General features: G+C 41.0%; 1 pseudogene; it reads right to left on the bottom strand.

Annotated features, from left to right (window-relative positions):
• Positions 1 to 2,337: 2,337 nt before the first annotated feature.
• Positions 2,338 to 15,249, bottom strand: LOC149147772 (inorganic phosphate transporter 1-4-like; annotated as a pseudogene).
• Between the last annotated feature and the right edge of the window lie 3,425 nt (positions 15,250 to 18,674).

The raw sequence follows: 18,674 nt of genomic DNA, 5'->3' as shown, positions 1-18,674 counted from the left end.
AATATATTAATCGCTATGTCGCGGTTCTTCCTTCAGACCAGAAAGCATTCCAAGCAAACGACAATAGTGCACAATTTACTTAAAACAGCCTTCCAAGTAAAATTAAGAACCAGTGGTCGAGTTTCAAAAAGAATATAGACTGAAGCACAATAGTGCAAACTTCAGCCTTTAGGTCTTTTACAAAATTTTACGACCCTTTCCAAAACAATGAAAGGGTCTATAAATACTATGCTAATCTAAAATATCTAAATATCTAAAACTGAAAAACAACTAAATCGGCATTAACAAATATCATTTTGCATTTTGGTGATTCGGCAGTCGGCGGCGATGCTTCAGTCAGAGGTCTCTTTGCCTTTACTCCTTCGCTGACATATCGCCAGCATTGGCTCTACTTCTGGTGGAGTATTGAGGCGTGAAGTCAGCTGTGCATCATATGTGGCATCTCGAATATCGGCAATCAGGTATCGGAGAGCATCTGTTAGACAATTAAGAGCCGACCTTTGAGAATGTGGTTTAATCAGGAAAAGCCAGTATGCATCGGCGGTCAAGGTATTTACTCCAGTAATTAACCGCCCTTGTTTCTCCAGATCAGGGTAATTCCTATGCTCCAGCATGTTTGCCGTTGTTATGTTTCCAGGTGTGCATTGTGAAATCATGTTTGCCAGATACAATGTATCATTGACTAGATTGATCATGTTACTGGCAATCATTTTGCATCTGGAGGCTGCTCTTTCTGCTTTCATCATCTGTGTGTTCCATTCCATGAAGAGTATGTCCTTGTATGTTACACAGATTCGGGAGAAATTTGCGGCTTGCCCTTCTGGAGTGTCTTGCCATTCAATATACTCTGTTATATCGTCTTCAGCCTGATCCAACTTACTTCTGGCTTTCTTGATTTGTTCACACACTGCTGTAGATGTTTCACACAGTGATTCAGCTTCAACAAGTTGTTGGCATAAGATCCTGATTTGAGATATCAGTGCGCTGTTTATTCGAGTTGCCTCTGCTCTGAAATCATTGATACTCTTGGCGCTCTTAATACCTTCAAGCTGGGCTGATAGCTGAATTATTTGCTCGTCTTTAGCTTGTATCATCAGCTCATTCGATGCCTTCAACTGGGATAATGCCTCTGACAATTCTTTTGCTTTCTGAATGTCACTTTGGTCTATCCTCAGTTGTTCAATTTGCTGGGTTAACAAATGATTCTCTTGTTGTTGGGCCAGCAATTGTTCCTCTGCCTGCGCTGCCTTATTCCTTGCCTCTATCACTTCTGCTTGTAATGCGTATATCTCATGCTCTTTAGTCTTCAAAAGAAGACTTACTTCGGATGCTTTGTCAATAGTTGCCGCTGAATAAGCTCCCGCAAATTGTGATAGCTTTGTCAGATCTTCAGAGGGATCCAATTCTCCCTTCCAGACCACATTGCCCGTGATTGTTTGCTCAGGCAAAATAGAAGGTTGATCAAGCCTTCGCCTTTTCCTCGAGCGCCTTACAACGGCTCTATGCTTTGGGCTGTAGAAAATGTCTAGAGGAGGAATTTCCTCCACCTGAAGATCAATTTGATCGGATGGGTCTTGAGTGATTACCTCTACATTCTGTACCATGGGTGAGCCGTTGGTTCCTTCTAGAACCGGAGAAGAAGTAGTATTGGGAGTCTTAGAGGCGTCTGAGTCTTTGGAGGCTTCCTTACCACTTATAATGGAATCGAATTGGTTCCATTCTTTAATTAATTCAGGATCAGTAGATATTTGCTCACTTTGTTCTGTGTGAGCTTTACTTTGTTCTTTCTCCCGTTCAATCCTCTGCTGTTCCTCCAATGCCTTCCGCTGTTGCTCCTCTTGTGCTCTTTGCTGCTGTTCCTCCAATTCCCTTTTCTGCCTATCTTCCAGTTCTTTCTTTGCTTTCTCTTCTTCTTCTCTTTTCCTCTGTTCTTCTAACTCCTTTTGCTTTCTTTGCTCTTGTTCAATTTGTGCTTTTTGCTGCCTTTCTATCTGCTCTCTTCTTTGCTTCTTTGCTTGCAGCTTGTTTTGCCTTTCCTCCTGTTGTCTATCATATTCTTTAGTTGTAACAGGAGATAGGTGTATTTGCTGCTGACCAGACTCGCTTGAGGAAGATGTTGGGGTTGTAGATAATAAATCTAGAGGCAAAGTTTGCAACCTTTGCTTTCTAAGTTTATTAAATTCAGTTAACTCCACATCTTCATATCTCAGTGAAGCGAGTTGTCTGACTTGGCTTATTGAATCGGCACTCATGAACAGGTCGTCAAACTGGTCTTCTTGATGAACAACCTTTGACAGCTTGGCCTGTTCCAAGGCAATGAAAGCAATCTTTTTTGGATCATAAAGTCTGTTTGGAATAGAAGCCAGGGATATCAATTGGAGTTTTGCTGCTTCCTTTTCTGCATGTTTGTAATTCAGCAGCGTATAAACTCCAATTCTTAAAGGAAAAGAGGGCCATCCTCTCTTCTTCTCCTCCTTGAGAGTTTGTGTGACACTCTCAGACATAATCTGGTAGGAGATTTCCCGGGCTAACAGTTTATCTGGGACGTACAGGGGGAGGACATGTGGCCTAGCCTTGCTTCCAAAAACTCTAATATAGGTAAAATGCTCTTCGCCGAACCAATGGGCTACGGCTGGGAGATCAAAAGAAGCTTCATAGGAAATTCTAGGGATAGGTCTGTCAAAAATAGAATAGTGAACGGGAACCATAAAACCATTGCAAATTTGATACAGATGGTCTTTGTGGGAGGGTTTCCACAATTTCCGATGGTACAAGTGAATGGGTGTTGGGTCATGGGTTGTCCATCTCCAACCAAGGACAGGAAACTCAGAATTAAAACAAAGGGTATCCATAATGTAAGCAGAGTAATAGAAGGGTGGGATTTTTCTCTCAGTGACTCTGGTTTTGGCCCTAAACTCACGAATAGCTATGACCAATTTATCAGACAAAATAGTGGCCCAATCCATGATTATACTATTGACGGCCGCTTCCATTAAAGGAACCATATCAATATGAATATTTGCAGAGTCATGAAATCCCCACAATCTACACATCATAATCCCGGCGTAGCAATAAGGTGAAGCCAAAGAAGCATTGGAGTACTTACCCGATATATCATGCTTGTGTTTAGCTGGATTCTGCCTCCAATCTCGGAGAGGTTCGGATGGCGATTCATTCTCCTTCGCGAATTTTTCCAAAAAGGCTCTATTATAGACTAGCTCGGGTTGAGGCAAATGATACATCCGTCTCAAGTCATCAGGCTTGAAGGAACCGAAAATCCTTCCATCCTTAGTATGGAAGGTTCTATCAGTGAGAGTAATTTCTTCAATTGCCCAACGTACCACATCAGTATAAGGCAAGACTTGTTCTCTGGCTGCTATTCTGTGCAGAAAGGAGTCAGCCAAATCTTTAAGAGTTGCCTCAGACTTTCTTAGTTCATCCACACTAGCCTCCGTTACTGTCTTTTCTGGTTGTTCTGCTTCTAGCAAATTGTATGTACCTTGCCATGTAGTACCAGGAAGACCAGTGCATGTAGTATCTGAGATTAAGCCTTTCTTTGAAACCATAGCAGCTTGGCCTGAGACAGGTGTCGGAGTAGAACCTGCCACCTTTTTGAACTTCTTTCCCATCATATTCAGACTTCTCTCGGTTGAATTCTACACAAATGCAAGAGAAATCGTAATCAAAGAAATAACAATGACGATCCATAACGGGATAGATATATAACTTGAAGCGTGGTGAGATTAATTCTAAAAGTGGCTGCGGATCTGATGATTTGAGAGGGCACCGCAGATGCAATGATGGTGATTTTACAACCTGCAGCTCCATAAATGACCATTACTTAAGTTATTAAACCGAATGACCCCTTAAAGCGTGCAATAGATTTTCTTCAAAGGTCTAATCGTAATTGCTCGTTAATTCGAAGGGGCAAAGCTTTAAATACGCATGCATTACCTTATCCCTTTACTTAACGGCATTTTGAAATTTGTGCTTTTGTCAAATCGGATTTAAATATAACTTTAATGCTTTGAAATAATCACCTTTTTTTTTAGGAGTTCTGGTCATCATTAAGCGTCATTGCATCGCATCGGGAGTGTGAGTGACATTATCATTTGGGAGAGATCTTGGTGAATGCCGATTGCGACATTGTATCATATTAGCGCGCGAACATAATCCCTAAATGCATATCAATTGATTTACCGACTACCGATAGCGATATCACATCGCATCGGGAAAAAGATCTGAACGTCTTATGAAGATGTATGGGATTCTGCCGACTACCGATAGCGATATCGCATCGGGTCGAGGCTTAAAAGACTTTTCATAAGAGGCAGCGCCGATTTTTGATCACCGATATCGTGTCGCATCGGGGAAAAGATGTGTGCTTTTTCTGTGTGTGCATTGGCTATCGCCGATGGCCGATAGCGATATCGCATCGGAAAGAACCAAGGTAGCAAACGGTCTTGCGATTGTTTTTTCGGACTTAACCAAAAATTGCTTATTATTTGTTCAAAAAGGCTTTTGTTAACAAATTCATTTGATTATCATACCTTTTTCGAACAAATTCATTAATGCCAATTAAAATTTTTAAAAGGGACCCATTTCATATGTTAATTGTTTGTGATAAAAATGTTATGAAATGGGGGGTTGTTGTAGGGCACAACACCTTCTAAGCCCCTCTATGTCATATTTTGGTTGACAAGTTTTCTCAATTGACTCAATTTTCTATCTTTGAGCATATGCAAGAGGCATCAATTCTTATGGCAAGCATTGTCCTATTGCTTTATGATATTGGTATGTCTTACCGTACAGCTTGGTTTTTAGGATTTGAAATTAACCACCTCTCTACAAATAAATTTTATAGTCCTTCCAAGTGAAGACTTGGATATAAACTCATGTCCTCATGTTTTCTGAACTTTCACCTAAATTCTTTTGGTTCATGGGATCTCGCCACAGGTATATACCTTAATGCAAAAAAGGTTATTGTTGTTCGAAAGAATGATTCAAGACAAATAATTAACCAAGAAAACAATTACACCATATTATTATACACGTTAGTTTATAAAGTAGTCTTAAATAATTTTAATAGTTTTTAGTTTCCACCATGGGAATTAAACATTGCAAAGTAGTGTACTTTAATGTGTTATGATTATTCATATTATAATTAAGCTCAAACGTGCTTTGCCACAAAAGTAATAAGAATGGTTTATAACTCTGAAGCTATGGTCAATCAGATTGCTTTAATAATAACCCAAATACCCTTTCAGGGAAATATTTCACTGTTACGGTATGAATTCTGCAATGTGGCCAAGCAAAGAAAATTATATTTATAATAATTATTTATTATCTCTCTAATCCAACCCAATATAAAAGATATATTATCCTGTCTGGTCTTATTATGTTATCTAAACATGGTTAGTTATCACTACAAAAGTTTCTTGGGAATTAAAGAATGGCGACAATAATATTATGGGGAAGACTGAAATTCCAAATAATAAACCTCGAACAGTAGGATAACCTTAATAACTCTACACAAACAACCATTTGTGCGCTTGAAGGCCAAGAAATAATCACAATTTTAATTTAATTTTAGACAACATGTAAAATATTACACATGAGAAAGAATGGAAAGGAAAAGTCGACACTCAAAGCCTAAAGGCACATATAGTTATATTGTTAAGTTAGAAATCCAAGTATCTCATTTTTTAGTAGTGTTTCACAAGACTATAACTATGAAAATAATTTCACATTTGTTTGGTCCATTGAGATTTACCGACTATTCACTTGGGGCAGTTCTGGATGCAGATGATTGGGAGCGTCTAAGCTTGACTACTTGCTCTTCATCATTCTCGCCAGAGATCTCTTCGAGTGATTTTCCCATTGATTCAGGGATCAGGAATGTGAAAAGGAACCCTACAATGCTTGCTACCACTAAGAGTAGCAGAGAAGTTGTGGCTTTAACAACCGTTAGGTCATCTACGTAGAGAAAAACAATTGTTCCGATTACAGCTCCTGCTTTGCCTGTTGCTCCGTATATGCCATGGCATGTACAATGAAACCTTGCTGGGAAGATTTCTGCCGGCATAATGAATGTGGTAACATTTGGACCGATGTTTGAGAAGAAGAGGGTGAAGGAATAAAGTGTGATCTTCAAGGCCGTGAGGTTTTTTTGTGAATGGTGGTATGAAATAGCAAATGCGATTGTGAAGAGTGTCATGAAGAAGAATCCCATTAACTGAATACGTTTTCTAACCATGTGATCAACCAAGGCAATTGTGAAGAGGTATCCTGGCAATGTTGAACACGCAACAACAATCAACTGTGCTCTTGCTATTTGATAGACTTCTTCAATGGCGTTCATTGACACGGGGTCCCGAAGCCATCCCACTTTCATGAAGTTGTCCTTCTGGTAAAGATTTTGGCTGTATAACACGATGTCGACGAGTAACCATGTGCTTGCAGTGCTCAGTAGGTGCAAGCCGTGTCACGTTACAAAATCTCTGGAAAATAAATCGAACCGCGGCATGGTACTTGGAATCCCTTTGGCCTTCCTCTAGTCTACTTCAATTTCTATGTTAAGAACACTCAACATGTTGTCGGAGGCTTGATTTGCGTCTCTTCTTATGAGCGCGGTGTAGCGAGCCGTTTCTGGCATTTTCATTCGCCAGTAGTATGTCAACGCAGCGGCAATGGCTCCGAACATCAGAATGATCCACCATACATGATCAGTTTGAGGGGCTGTCAAACCTACACGATTGTCACTGTATGCGGAGCGGTGGTTTTTGTTATTGAATACTGCAGACACGAAAATGACCACTGCGCCGCCGGCTAGAATATCGAACCCTTGCAGGGTAAACACTGTTGCGATGAACGCCCCTCGAGTTTTCTTATTGGCATACTCCAACATAATAGTGGCGGATAAAGGATAATCTCCTTTGATACCGAAGCCGAGCTAGAATCTGAAAAAGCAGAGCATAGTTATTACAGCTCTGGGTGTTCAATCAAAAGAAAGAACTGATCCTATGGAAGCAAAGACCATGAGCACAAGAGTTATTCCAAAGACTTTCTTTCATCCCATTTTGTCGCCCATCCAACCAAAGAACAGTCTCCCGCAAAGTGCTCCACATAAGGCCACTCCCATCACAGCAACCGCGCTCTGTTTAGGTAGGGTACCGTGTTTTTAGGAAAAGTATCCAATACGGAATGACCCTATCCCACTCTAAGGGTGATAGTACCTCAGCAACAATCAAAGCAAAGCTATTCGAGATTACTTCTTTATGAGATGTAAGAGAGAGGAGGAAGAGATCCACTAACCGATGTCTTCCGCTAATGATTGATCCAATCTTCTCTCTTTGCTGCTTGCTCCCAGCTCCTTGCTCTTTCACTGGCCCAGCTACACCAAGATCCTGCAAAATAACAAGAAAGGGAAACTACAAGAAGCATACATTCATAATTGATTCAAGGATTAGGATAAATCAAATATACAAGTATCAATACGCCATTGAGACACATGCATATAGAAGAACCTCAAATGCTTTATTAATGGAAGAAGTAAAGTTCAGGAAGTGATACAACTATAAAAGGCCCAATCCAGCATCACCTCCCAGCAGAAAGAAATCTCCTCTTCACCTCCTTCAAGCAAATCACCCAATAGTTCTATACTCAAACCAACAGCACTTCCTTACAGTCACAAGATTCCAACCTCCTTAGACCTCACGAGAGAGATCTATATATAGGATATTTGGAGAAAGGATGAGTCAGCTTGAGCTTGGCATGGAGCTGACTAGTGTCCTCTCCCACTTCAGTTATTCTTCAGTTCTTGAGTCCACTTGGAGGTTCTTGCTTCCACTTGGAGATCTAGACCCTCTTACTCATCACTAGGCGAATTCCCTGATCCAAGTGTCATTTTGGAAGCTTCCTGGGCATTGACACCTTGAGGAATGACTGTGCCACTTGGCCAAACTCGCCCAGCGTAGGTTGCCTTCATTGGAGTTGACATTCAGCGCAGGTACCGAGTGGAGCAGTTGACATTCAGCGCAGATGCTCAGTGGAGCAGTTGACATGATCCAGAAATAGCTTGTTTTTGAGTGTTTTCAGGTGGAGAACTGATATTTAGTGCTGTGGTTTGCTGACCTTGTTCCTCTAAGGGTAGGAACAACATGTTTAGGGACTTTGGATCCCTTAGATTATTGACATTTCATGCTTCATGCTGTAAGGCACAAAAATGTCTATAACAGTTTCCCCCTAAAGTATGAGGTCGTTTATCGGGTGAAATGCTTTATCAGGAGGATCCGAAGTTCATTCAATCGCTGAGAGGTGACCTGTAATAAAATACAATACAATACATTATTTTTCATTCTTCTTTCATGATCTAGCTAAGGTGGGCATTCCCATGCTCAGCTTTATAAATTCTTTTTAATACATAGAACAGACGATCGTCTGATGGTAGACTGATAATTCTCTGCTGAAATTATCATCCTTTGAGTAGGATGATCATCTGCTGCAATGATGTACATGTCAAATGTCTTTATATTTCCTGAATATATATCGCAGCCCGGATGGATGAAACTAGATCCGGGGTCTTCAAACTCGTTCGATCTTCACTCTAAGTACAAGTCGATCCATGTGAGAATTGCGCTGAAGTCGAACATGGAAAGACATCACTTGATTACCGGTCAATGATGTAAACCGTTAACAAGCGCGAGAGGAATCACCGATAATGATAATGACCCTCAAGGTACTGCAGTACAATTCATGTGGTGTGAATATAGGACTTGGCGTTGAACACCACGCAAAATCTTCTGGTCGAAGGTCATTGATGTATACCTGTCGCCGGAAGTGAGAAACTTGCCATTGAGGCATGCAAGCTTCAAAGTACTGAGGGGGGTGTTCCTAGATCAACTTCTTGGATAATGAGCTGAAGTCGACAAGAAGCGATCCGTCAAGGGAGGGCCTTAATGAATCCCACATTAGTGACATAGAACGGAGCTAATGATTTTAGTGGAGGTGAAAACAATCTGTGAAATATGATTCAGGGTAGAGATCATGGGTGGATGAAGGATAATGTATGGCAGTGGATGGGACACGGTTGACTCTTTCTGAACAACATCTCTTGAACACATAACGACACAGATGCGATGGATCGGTAGCATTACCCCAAATGTGGATGGTTTGGCGAAGACCATGGTGATGAGACCGGTGAATGAAACAACCCAACCCGATGTGATACGGAGGAAAAGTGTCATGTTCAAGAGCGACTTGCTACCATTAAAGCTTTGAGGTTCTCCCAATTTTTCCCCAGTCATTTCTGACCAGTACCTCTTTATTTTTGTCAAGCTTGAGGAGGATAACATATGCTTGTTCTATAACCTGCCCTTCGGGCAAGCCCATCGCTATGTTTTAACGAGCCTAGCGATAGGGAAACTCGTTCTCGTCTAAAGACAAGTTTGTCGCTATTTAATCATTTTAACGAGTCTAACGACAGGGAAAACTCGGTCCTTTTCATTTTTAGAGAGTCTGAAAAGGTACAGAAAGTTAACTCCAAAATTCCTTTTTCGTCATCTAATCCCTTAAGTCCGAAAAAGTATAAAACAATACAGAAGGGATGAGTTTTCGATAATTTTAACGAGCCGAATAAAACAAGCGCTCGACCTTTTTGTGTAATAATCCCTCAGGTCCAAAAAGATTAAAATCTAGAGGAGGGATAGCTCTTCCGGTCACTTTAACGAGCTGGAAGGCCAAAACTCGGCAAACTTTTCATATTTTACGAGTCAGTTGAAAAGAGCTCAAAGAAGGCTCGTCTTTTGAGGAATGAGTGATAAACAGGGATAGCAGCAGATTCCAGGTACAGGTTGGAATTTTCCAATCACGGCAGTGTCACAAGGATGGCTAGGTGAGATCACTTTTCGCAGCTATTCCTCAAAATGGGTAAACAATCATATGGGGGTGAACGATCGGCCAAATGGAATGGAGGTGGCAGGTGCAAACACGACCAAGGCTTTTTATGGCTAATAAATTTATGATCACAATGGTTATTTACCGAAATAGGTTCATTTTTTAATGAGCTTACACTCTGGAGGAAACTCTTGCTCACACTTTTCTATTTTTTAACTAGCATAAATTCCACGGTAAAACTGCTCGATCTTATGTTTATTTTTTAACGAGCATGAACTATGTGCTAAAACTGCTAGGATCTCGCTTTTCTATTTTTTAACGAGCATAAATTCCGCGGTAAAACTGCTCGAAATACCAGTCATAAGATAAGAATGTCTCCTGTGAGATCTCTGTTTTTTATAGAGCTTCATCTTCACTAAGCTTTTCTCCCTCTCATCCTTTCTTTGTGCAAGTTTGGAAATGGCTAATCCCAAAAAACAGATAAATAACCGCTCTTAGCTTGCGCTCCAAAAGGTTTGCATGCCCCCAGGTATAAAATACAATTTCAAGGCTGCCCCTACTTATCTGATAAAACATTTGTTTTAAAGGGTGAGGCTTGCCTCTTTCTGGTTACCCAAAGATTGTTTTGTTAACACCATCAAACGAAAACATTTCCTCGGCATTGTCTACCGAAGTAGACAATGGTGAATGATTGTTGTCAAACAAGTAACCTTAACAAAAGAATCCTATTCTAGAACAACCCCTCTTCCATCCACGGACGGGGTACGGACTAGTCATATTCTTTCGCGGAAATTCTACCTTATACCCAGGGTTTCCTCTGCCCGAAGCAGACCAGGATGCATGCCCCCTGGGTTCCAGTCCCATCTTTCCGAATCACTCACACTCATCGGGAAGGAGGACTGGGGGTGGAGACATTTCTTGAGTGAATAGACCATTGAGGGTTGGTATATGACTATTTGCGATGCGTGATCCCGGAAATGAAAGTTGGTCTACGAGCTTGACCATTCTTCCTTCGTGTGGAAAACACATTACTCTAAAGAGTGAGGAGACTATAGCTCCCATGCAATATATATAGTCTCGTCCAAGGAGTAGGTTATAATCCAAGGGTCCTTGAATGACCATCACGTTCATTTGAACGGTCTTCCCTTTCAATGTAACAGGTACATTGGGGAGGATCCCTAATGGTCGACTGGTTCCTTTATCAAAACCCGAGAGATTTCTTATCTCAGGCAAAAGCGTCGGGGAACCCAGTGCTTTCCAAGCAATAGAGGAAAGGATACTCACAGATGCCCCTTCATCAATGATAGTTCCAGCCATCACCATTCTATAAATTTGGACTATGATTCTGAATGGTATACTGGCTGGCAACCGGGGTCTGCCTAGTTGGGTCCAATCAAAGGACACAACCAGGTTGCTTGGTGGTGGGACCGAATACACGGCCGGATATGATCCTGACGATGTTCCTTCCTGCGATAAAGGAATGGGCGCATTGCCCTGATGCTCATCAGAATCGGTGTTGATGAAAAGAATCTGGATGGTGTCATCCTTATTCTCTTCAGTGAGGGTGTCATTTGAGGATGAAATCTCTGAAGGAAGAACCGGGTCAACTGCCGTATCGACCTTTAGACTTTTGTCTGGTCTGGATTCAGTAGGTTCATTTTCAATGACTGACGCTTCAGCTGACCACTTGAGCGGGCCAGCTGTATTTTCAACCAACGAAGGACTTGGCACGAGTTTTTTGTATCCAGGAGGAAGTCTCAACGGTGAAACCGGGTGATCTTCCAAAACTCTCTTCGCTTCGTCTAAGAAGGGACAACGGTGGATGGCGTGATCGCCTTCACACAGTCTACAGGGGGAGCTTGCTCCCCCTCTTTGTCTTGAACCTTCACTTTCGCTGGTTGACGGTAAGCATTCAACATGGCTATCAGAGGTTGATGCTCCCGAATTGTGCAACTGAGGGGACCAGTCCCTTAGTATCCGGGGAATACAGGGACAATCTCTATGGAAGTGGTCTCCTCTACATATGACACATGGCGATTTAAGCTCGGTCTGTGCTGTGTGTGGATTTTTGTCAGATGTCTTTTGCTTGCCCCCAGTCGCCTTAGGCTCCTTCTTCTTCTTCTCTCTCTTCTTCTTCTCCTTCTTCTCCATGGGAGCTTGGTTTTTTCCGGCTCTACCTTGCGAAGATGAAGGATTGGAGGAAGAGTTATAGGAAGTAGAAGGCTGGTGGGTAGCTCTAGACTGATCTAACTGTTGACTCGATTGTTCAGGAACCATGGTGTTCTGAACTACATTGGTTGAGAATAGCCAAATAGGCAGGCCAATTGTCAGTCCTGGAAGCGACAATGTGGCCATGTGGGGCGCACCAACTTCTCCCCAAGAGGAGAAAGGACTAGGATTTCCATCATGTGGAATTCCTTGGTTGGGGCGTTCCATGTTCTCAACCTACAGATCAACGCAGGAATAGGAGGTGATTATGTTCCGTTTAAAATAAATTTTATAACAACGCTTTAGACACAACTTGCTTTTTCACTTTTTAAGAGTCGAGAAAAAGCTAAAGATGACTCTAGTCTCCTTCGATGTTTTAACGAGCCCGAAGTGACAAATGCTCGGATGGACTTTTTCAGTTATAGAGTTTGAAAAAGGCCAAAAGAAACTGCTCTGGAGTTCTAGGCAGAGGGTGTGCCAAACTTTTCGCAAAACCACAGAATATGTTTTACGGTACGAGTGGTCGATCTTCGTGAATGTTGTGTTCACTGCATTGCGATCAGTAGGGCGGCCGACACGGTTTCCTATGGATAAAGGCTTTGTTCCTATAGGGGTCTCCCAATATATACGCGACGGTACGTGGGAACACAAGTCCGTATTGATACTTATCGCTTCACCGTGGAGGAATCACCCAACCACTCAACGCTAAGATATCACGTTTAACGACGCCGGAACACGTCTCTAGTTTAGACCTCTATGTGTTTGCGTTATGTTTCAATGCGTTGTTATGTAAATTCAATTTATTTTAAGGTTGATCTTGTTTAGTAGTTTGCCTTTATGGATCACCACGAGATGTATAGTAACACTCCTAAATGCAGTCTAAGATGATAAGCAAGCTTTTCAATCTTTCAACTTTGAAAATCTTAACTACTGAGGGAAAAGAAAGACATCATCTTTTCACACAGATCATAGAGCACACACTAATGCACTTTTTCCTAAATCAACATGCAAACTGTCATAATGCACATGCACAATGCAAGTATTTCTTTTCTCTTTCTTAATGTTGGTGCGATACAAAAAGAAAGCTGTTGTATAACTTTGAATTCAATTTCAAGTGAAAGCAAACAAGCTTGTCCAAAATCAAAAGACACCTTAAGATTTACTTGTTTCGACACTAAAAATATATAAATTCAAACCATATGACGAAAGAAAAAGCTCAATCAACTATGAACAACAAACAAACTAACTCTTAAGATCAAAACAACACTTTATCACAGGTCTAGATCCAAGAGGCCACAGCTAGACTAGTTCACTTTCGTTATGGGAAACTGTAAATGATACAAGAAATACACAAAGAACAAACACAGTTTCTTTATACAACCGAGGAGGAATAGTGGCAAGGAAAGTTGGTTTCAGATAGGTACATTGACTGGTAACAGGCTGCAAAAACAAGGGTGAAAACAGGGCAATAAACAGGAGGGAACCCCAGTAGCACTAGGCAAAACTGGTTCAGCGCAGGTGGTACACTGGCAGTTTGACCTTCAGCGCAGGTAGCCCCTTCGGGAACTGCGCTGAAATGCAGACTGCCTTCACAGTGCCTGCACTGAAGATTCAAACTTTCGTTTTCTTCAGTTTCTGGGTCACACATTGCTAAAAAATTCACAGTTTTTGGCCAAATCAGAAGCTATCAGTCAAGTACACACTAAGGGATGAAAAGGAGGATGAAAAGCTATCACTAAGAGCTATTTAGAGTCCTTGTGGATCAGCTCTTCAAATCATAAACATGCCCAGAAACTGAGCTAGAGTAGCTGCCCTCTACTTTGCATTTGAAAGCTCCAAATGCAGTTCGATTCGGTACTCCCTGTGTTTATGAAATGAATAGCAAAAACACAAACAACCAATAAGATACGGTCCCCAGTATGGTTGCCAATTTGTTGTTGGGAAAAGTATCCAATACAGAATGACCCTATCCCACTCTAAGGGTGATAGTACCTCAGCAACAATCAAAGCAAAGCTATTCGAGATTACTTCTTTATGAGATGTAAGAGAGAGGAGGAAGAGATCCCCTAACCGATGTCTTCCGCTAATGATTGATCCAATCTTCTCTCTTTGCTGCTTGCTCCCAGCTCCTTGCTCTTTCACTGGCCCAGCTACACCAAGATCCTGCAAAATAACAAGAAAGGGAAACTACAAGAAGCATACATTCATAATTGATTCAAGGATTAGGATAAATCAAATATACAAGTATCAATAAGCCATTGAGACACATGCATATAGAAGAACCTCAAATGCTTTATTAATGGAAGAAGTAAAGTTCAAGAAGTGATGCAACCATAAAAGGCCCAATCCAGCATCACCTCCCAGCAGAAAGAAATCTCCTCTTCACCTCCTTCAAGCAAATCACCCAATAGTTCTATACTCAAACCAACAGCACTTCCTTACAGTCACAAGATTCCAGCCTCCTTAGACCTCATGAGAGAGATATATATATAGGATATTTGGAGAAAGGATGAGTCAGTTTGAGCTTGGCATGGAGCTGACTAGTGTCCTCTCCCACTTCAGTTATTCTTCAGTTCTTGAGTCCACTTGGAGGTTCTTGCTTCCACTTGGAGATCTAGACCCTCTTACTCATCACTAGGCGAATTCCTTGATCCAAGTGTCATTTTGGAAGCTTCCTGGGCATTGACACCTTGAGGAATGACTGTGCCACTTGGCCAAACTCGCCCAGCGCAGGTTGCCTTCATTGGAGTTGACATTCAGCGCAGGTACCGAGTGGAGCAGTTGACATTCAGCGCAGATGCTCAGTGGAGTAGTTGACATGATCCAGAAATATCTTGTTTTTGAGTGTTTTTAGGTGGAGAACTGATATTTAGTGCTGTGTTTTGCTGACCTTGTTCCTCTAAGGGTAGGAACAACATGTTTAGGGACTTTGGATCCCTTAGATTATTGACATTTCATGCTTCATGCTGTAAGGCACAAAAATGTCTATAACATACCGGGAGTACTACTAGTAGGGTCGAAGTAATAAATCCTTTCGAGGAGACTCGTGAAGATGCCCATCCCTACAATAATGACTGCCATAATGTGGTACCATTGCAATCTTGCCCTGCCCAAGGCACTTAATACTCCCAATTGATTTCTCAGCATGTTTCCAAGCTTTTCTCTGATGATATTTTTGCCCACTGTACAGCAGAAAGGTCAATATTTTAAAACTCGACGTCTTTGTAAACGCATAAGCAGAAAACAAAACAAGTTAAGTTAAACATGGAAATGTACGCGAGGAAGATATTTTTCAAGAAGCTAAACATTCGAGAAATAATGTACTTTCAGACAATATTCGTAGGGGCAATTTTAAAAAATATTTCACGGCGAACTTTGCAACAAGACTAAATTAGTTATAAGAATCATAAAAGCTTCATAATAATTTTGAACTGGATCACGGAGTTGGCGGAACGATGCGAAAGTAAAGCAAGATTGTTCGTGCATAGTGACAATTCTGAAACCGAAGATAGAAATTTCTAAATCCAGGAAACTTATTGTCAACAGTTTCTAGGTTCAACTAAAGACAAGTAGTTCAACAACTGCGAAGCAATAACGTTCAAATTCATATAGAGAAATTATTCAAAGAAGGAAACTAAATTCTTGAAATCAAAGCTCGGTGAAAAGGGGGAAAGGGTCTACTCAAAAGCCATGGCTACAGATCCTCCTGAAACTGTTTAGGAAATCAACGAGGGAAATCCACAAATACAAAAATTGAAGCCAGTTAATTACAACATCCAAAACCTTTTCTATGTTGGGAATTTCTGGTGATTCCAAACAAAACTGAACAGAGAATGATGCTTTGTTTTTAACACATGATCTTAACACAGGGAAGCTAAAGAAAATTGTTTTCAAAGGACAAAGTTTTTTTTTTACACACATAAAAAAAACTTTATATTCAGTAATAAAACTATCGTTACAAGATTCTTCCTCCAACAGAGGAATCACAACCAGACTGCTCCAGACGCAGTTCAAAACCTCACTCTGTCTCTCAAGAGAAATTTTCAATGCTATGTAGAGAAAATTTCTTACATTCGTTCTCTTCTTGAAAATATTTACACTACTGTGTAAAAAAAAACTTTTTACTTATTATATTTACACTGTTGTGCATTACATTCAACCTGGTGTAAAAATTCTTCTTACATTCGCTACAGCGAGCTTTTTCCTATTTCATAATGAACAAAACAACAACTAAAAAAAACAAAACATTACAATGCCTTTTTACTTTTTGTTGTAAAACCAAAAACTACACTCGTGAAAAATAAAAAAATAATAAAATTAAAATCTTACCAACGTTTACCAACCCACAGTAAATTTCATTTACTATTTTACTGACAAAACTGGCGGTCAATGAAACTTTTACTCCACGTCAATTTCATGTTGCAGGCCTGTACTTCAACCATTGAATTATGCGATTTGCGATTTGATCGCATCGTGCAATCACATTTGGCGGAAGAAGAAAAGTGGAGCACAAACATATGGGTGCAATTTGCGATATGCGATCGGATCGCATCGCAACATCGCAATCGCAGAAATCATAGGACGTAGCGAAGGGTAACAGGGTGTGTATGCGATTTGCGATATGCGATAAGATCGCATCGCAAAGAAAAAAAGTGCTGCAATTGAAATTATCTTTTCAACACTCCCCTTTAATTTCAACTGCTAGGTTATCAGTCATACCCAGACATTTCCTCAAAAACTCAAAACTTTTTTGCCCCAATGGTTTGGTCAGAATGTCTGCAACCTGCTCCTGAGTTCTGCAGTGTTTTAAAACAATTTCTCCATTTAAGTATGGGGGTTTACGCAGTGCATTATATTAGATATCATTTTGGGATTCAACTGCGTTAAGTAAGTCATTCACGTATGACCATTTCCATGAGAGGTAGTCGTAACTGACTAATTTCTCATGATTTTTTGAATAGTTCACTTAGCACTCATTGCATCGGGTGATGCTCACAGGGGTGAAGAAGTGGGATTGAAACTAGTGAAATGAATCACATAGCGTCAATCATCACTTCTGGGCTTGCACCCGGTAACCAGGACTTCCCGGGAGGTCACCCATCCCAGATCTCCTCTGGCTCAAGCATGCTTAACTGTGGAGTTTTCCCCACAATCAAGCCCACTTAGCTTGCTACCCCATTTGCAAAACCTTAGCAAGTATTGTGCCTCATGAACCATTCAATTAGAGATCCCTTCACTCTTTTTTGAATTTAAGTATGGGGGTTTACGCAGTGCATTATATTAGATATCATTTTGGGATTCAACTGCGTTAAGTAAGTCATTAACGTATGACCATTTCCATGAGAGGTAGTCGTAACTGACTAATTTCTCATGATTTTTTGAATAGTTTACTTAGCACTCATTGCATCGGGTGATGCTCACAGGGTTGAAGAAGTGGGATTGAAACTAATGAAATGAATCACATAGCATCAATCATCACTTCCGGGGCTTACACCCGGTAACCAGGACTTCCCGGGAGGTCACCCATCCCAGATCGCCTCTAGCTCAAGCGCGCTTAACTGTGGAGTTTTCCCCACAATCAAGCCCACTTAGCTTGCTACCCCATTTGCAAAACCTTAGCAAGTATTGTGCCTCATGAACCATTCAATTAGAGATCCCTTCACTCTTTTTTGAATTTAAGTATGGGGGTTTACGCAGTGCATTATATTAGATATCATTTTGGGATTCAACTACGTTAAGTAAGTCATTTACGTATGACCATTTCCATGAGAGGTAGTCGTAACTGACTAATTTCTCATGATTTTTTGAATAGTTCACTTAGCACTCATTGCATCGGGTGATGCTCACAGGGGTGAAGAAGTGGGATTGAAACTAGTGAAATGAATCACATAGCGTCAATCATCACTTCTGGGGCTTGCACCTGGTAACCAGGACTTCCCGGGAGGTCACCCATCCCAGATCGCCTCTGGCTCAAGCGCGCTTAACTGTGGAGTTTTCCCCACAATCAAGCCCACTTAGCTTGCTACCCCATTTGCAAAACCTTAGCAAGTATTGTGCCTCATGAACCATTCAATTAGAGATCCCTTCACTCTTTTTTGAATTTAAGTATGGGGGTTTACGCAGTGCATTATATTAGATATCATTTTGGGATTCAACTGTGTTAAGTAAGTCATTCACGTATAACCATTTCCATGAGAGTTAGTCGTAACTGACTAATTTCTCATGATTTTTTGAATAGTTCACTTAGCACTCATTGCATCGGGTGATGCTCACAGGGGTGAAGAAGTGGGATTAAAACTAGTGAAATGAATCACATAGCGTCAATCATCACTTCCGAGGCTTACACCCGGTAACCAGGACTTCCCGGGAGGTCACCCATCCCAGATCGCCTCTGGCTCAAGCGCGCTTAACTGTGGAGTTTTCCCCACAATCAATCCCACTTAGCTTGCTACCACATTTGCAAAACCTTAGCAAGTATTGTGCCTCATGAACCATTCAATTAGAGTGCTAAGTGAACTATTGAAAAAATCATGAGAAATTAGTCAGTTACGACTACCTCTCATGGAAATGGT

This window comes from Pinus tabuliformis, chromosome 9 (assembly GCF_031772625.1).
Source record: "Pinus tabuliformis cultivar Carrire ecotype Pingquan chromosome 9, CPIR1, whole genome shotgun sequence".
Lineage (NCBI taxonomy): Eukaryota > Viridiplantae > Streptophyta > Pinopsida > Pinales > Pinaceae > Pinus > Pinus tabuliformis.
The sequence above is the reverse complement of the archived record's forward strand: the minus strand, read 5'-3'. Positions and strand labels throughout refer to the sequence as shown.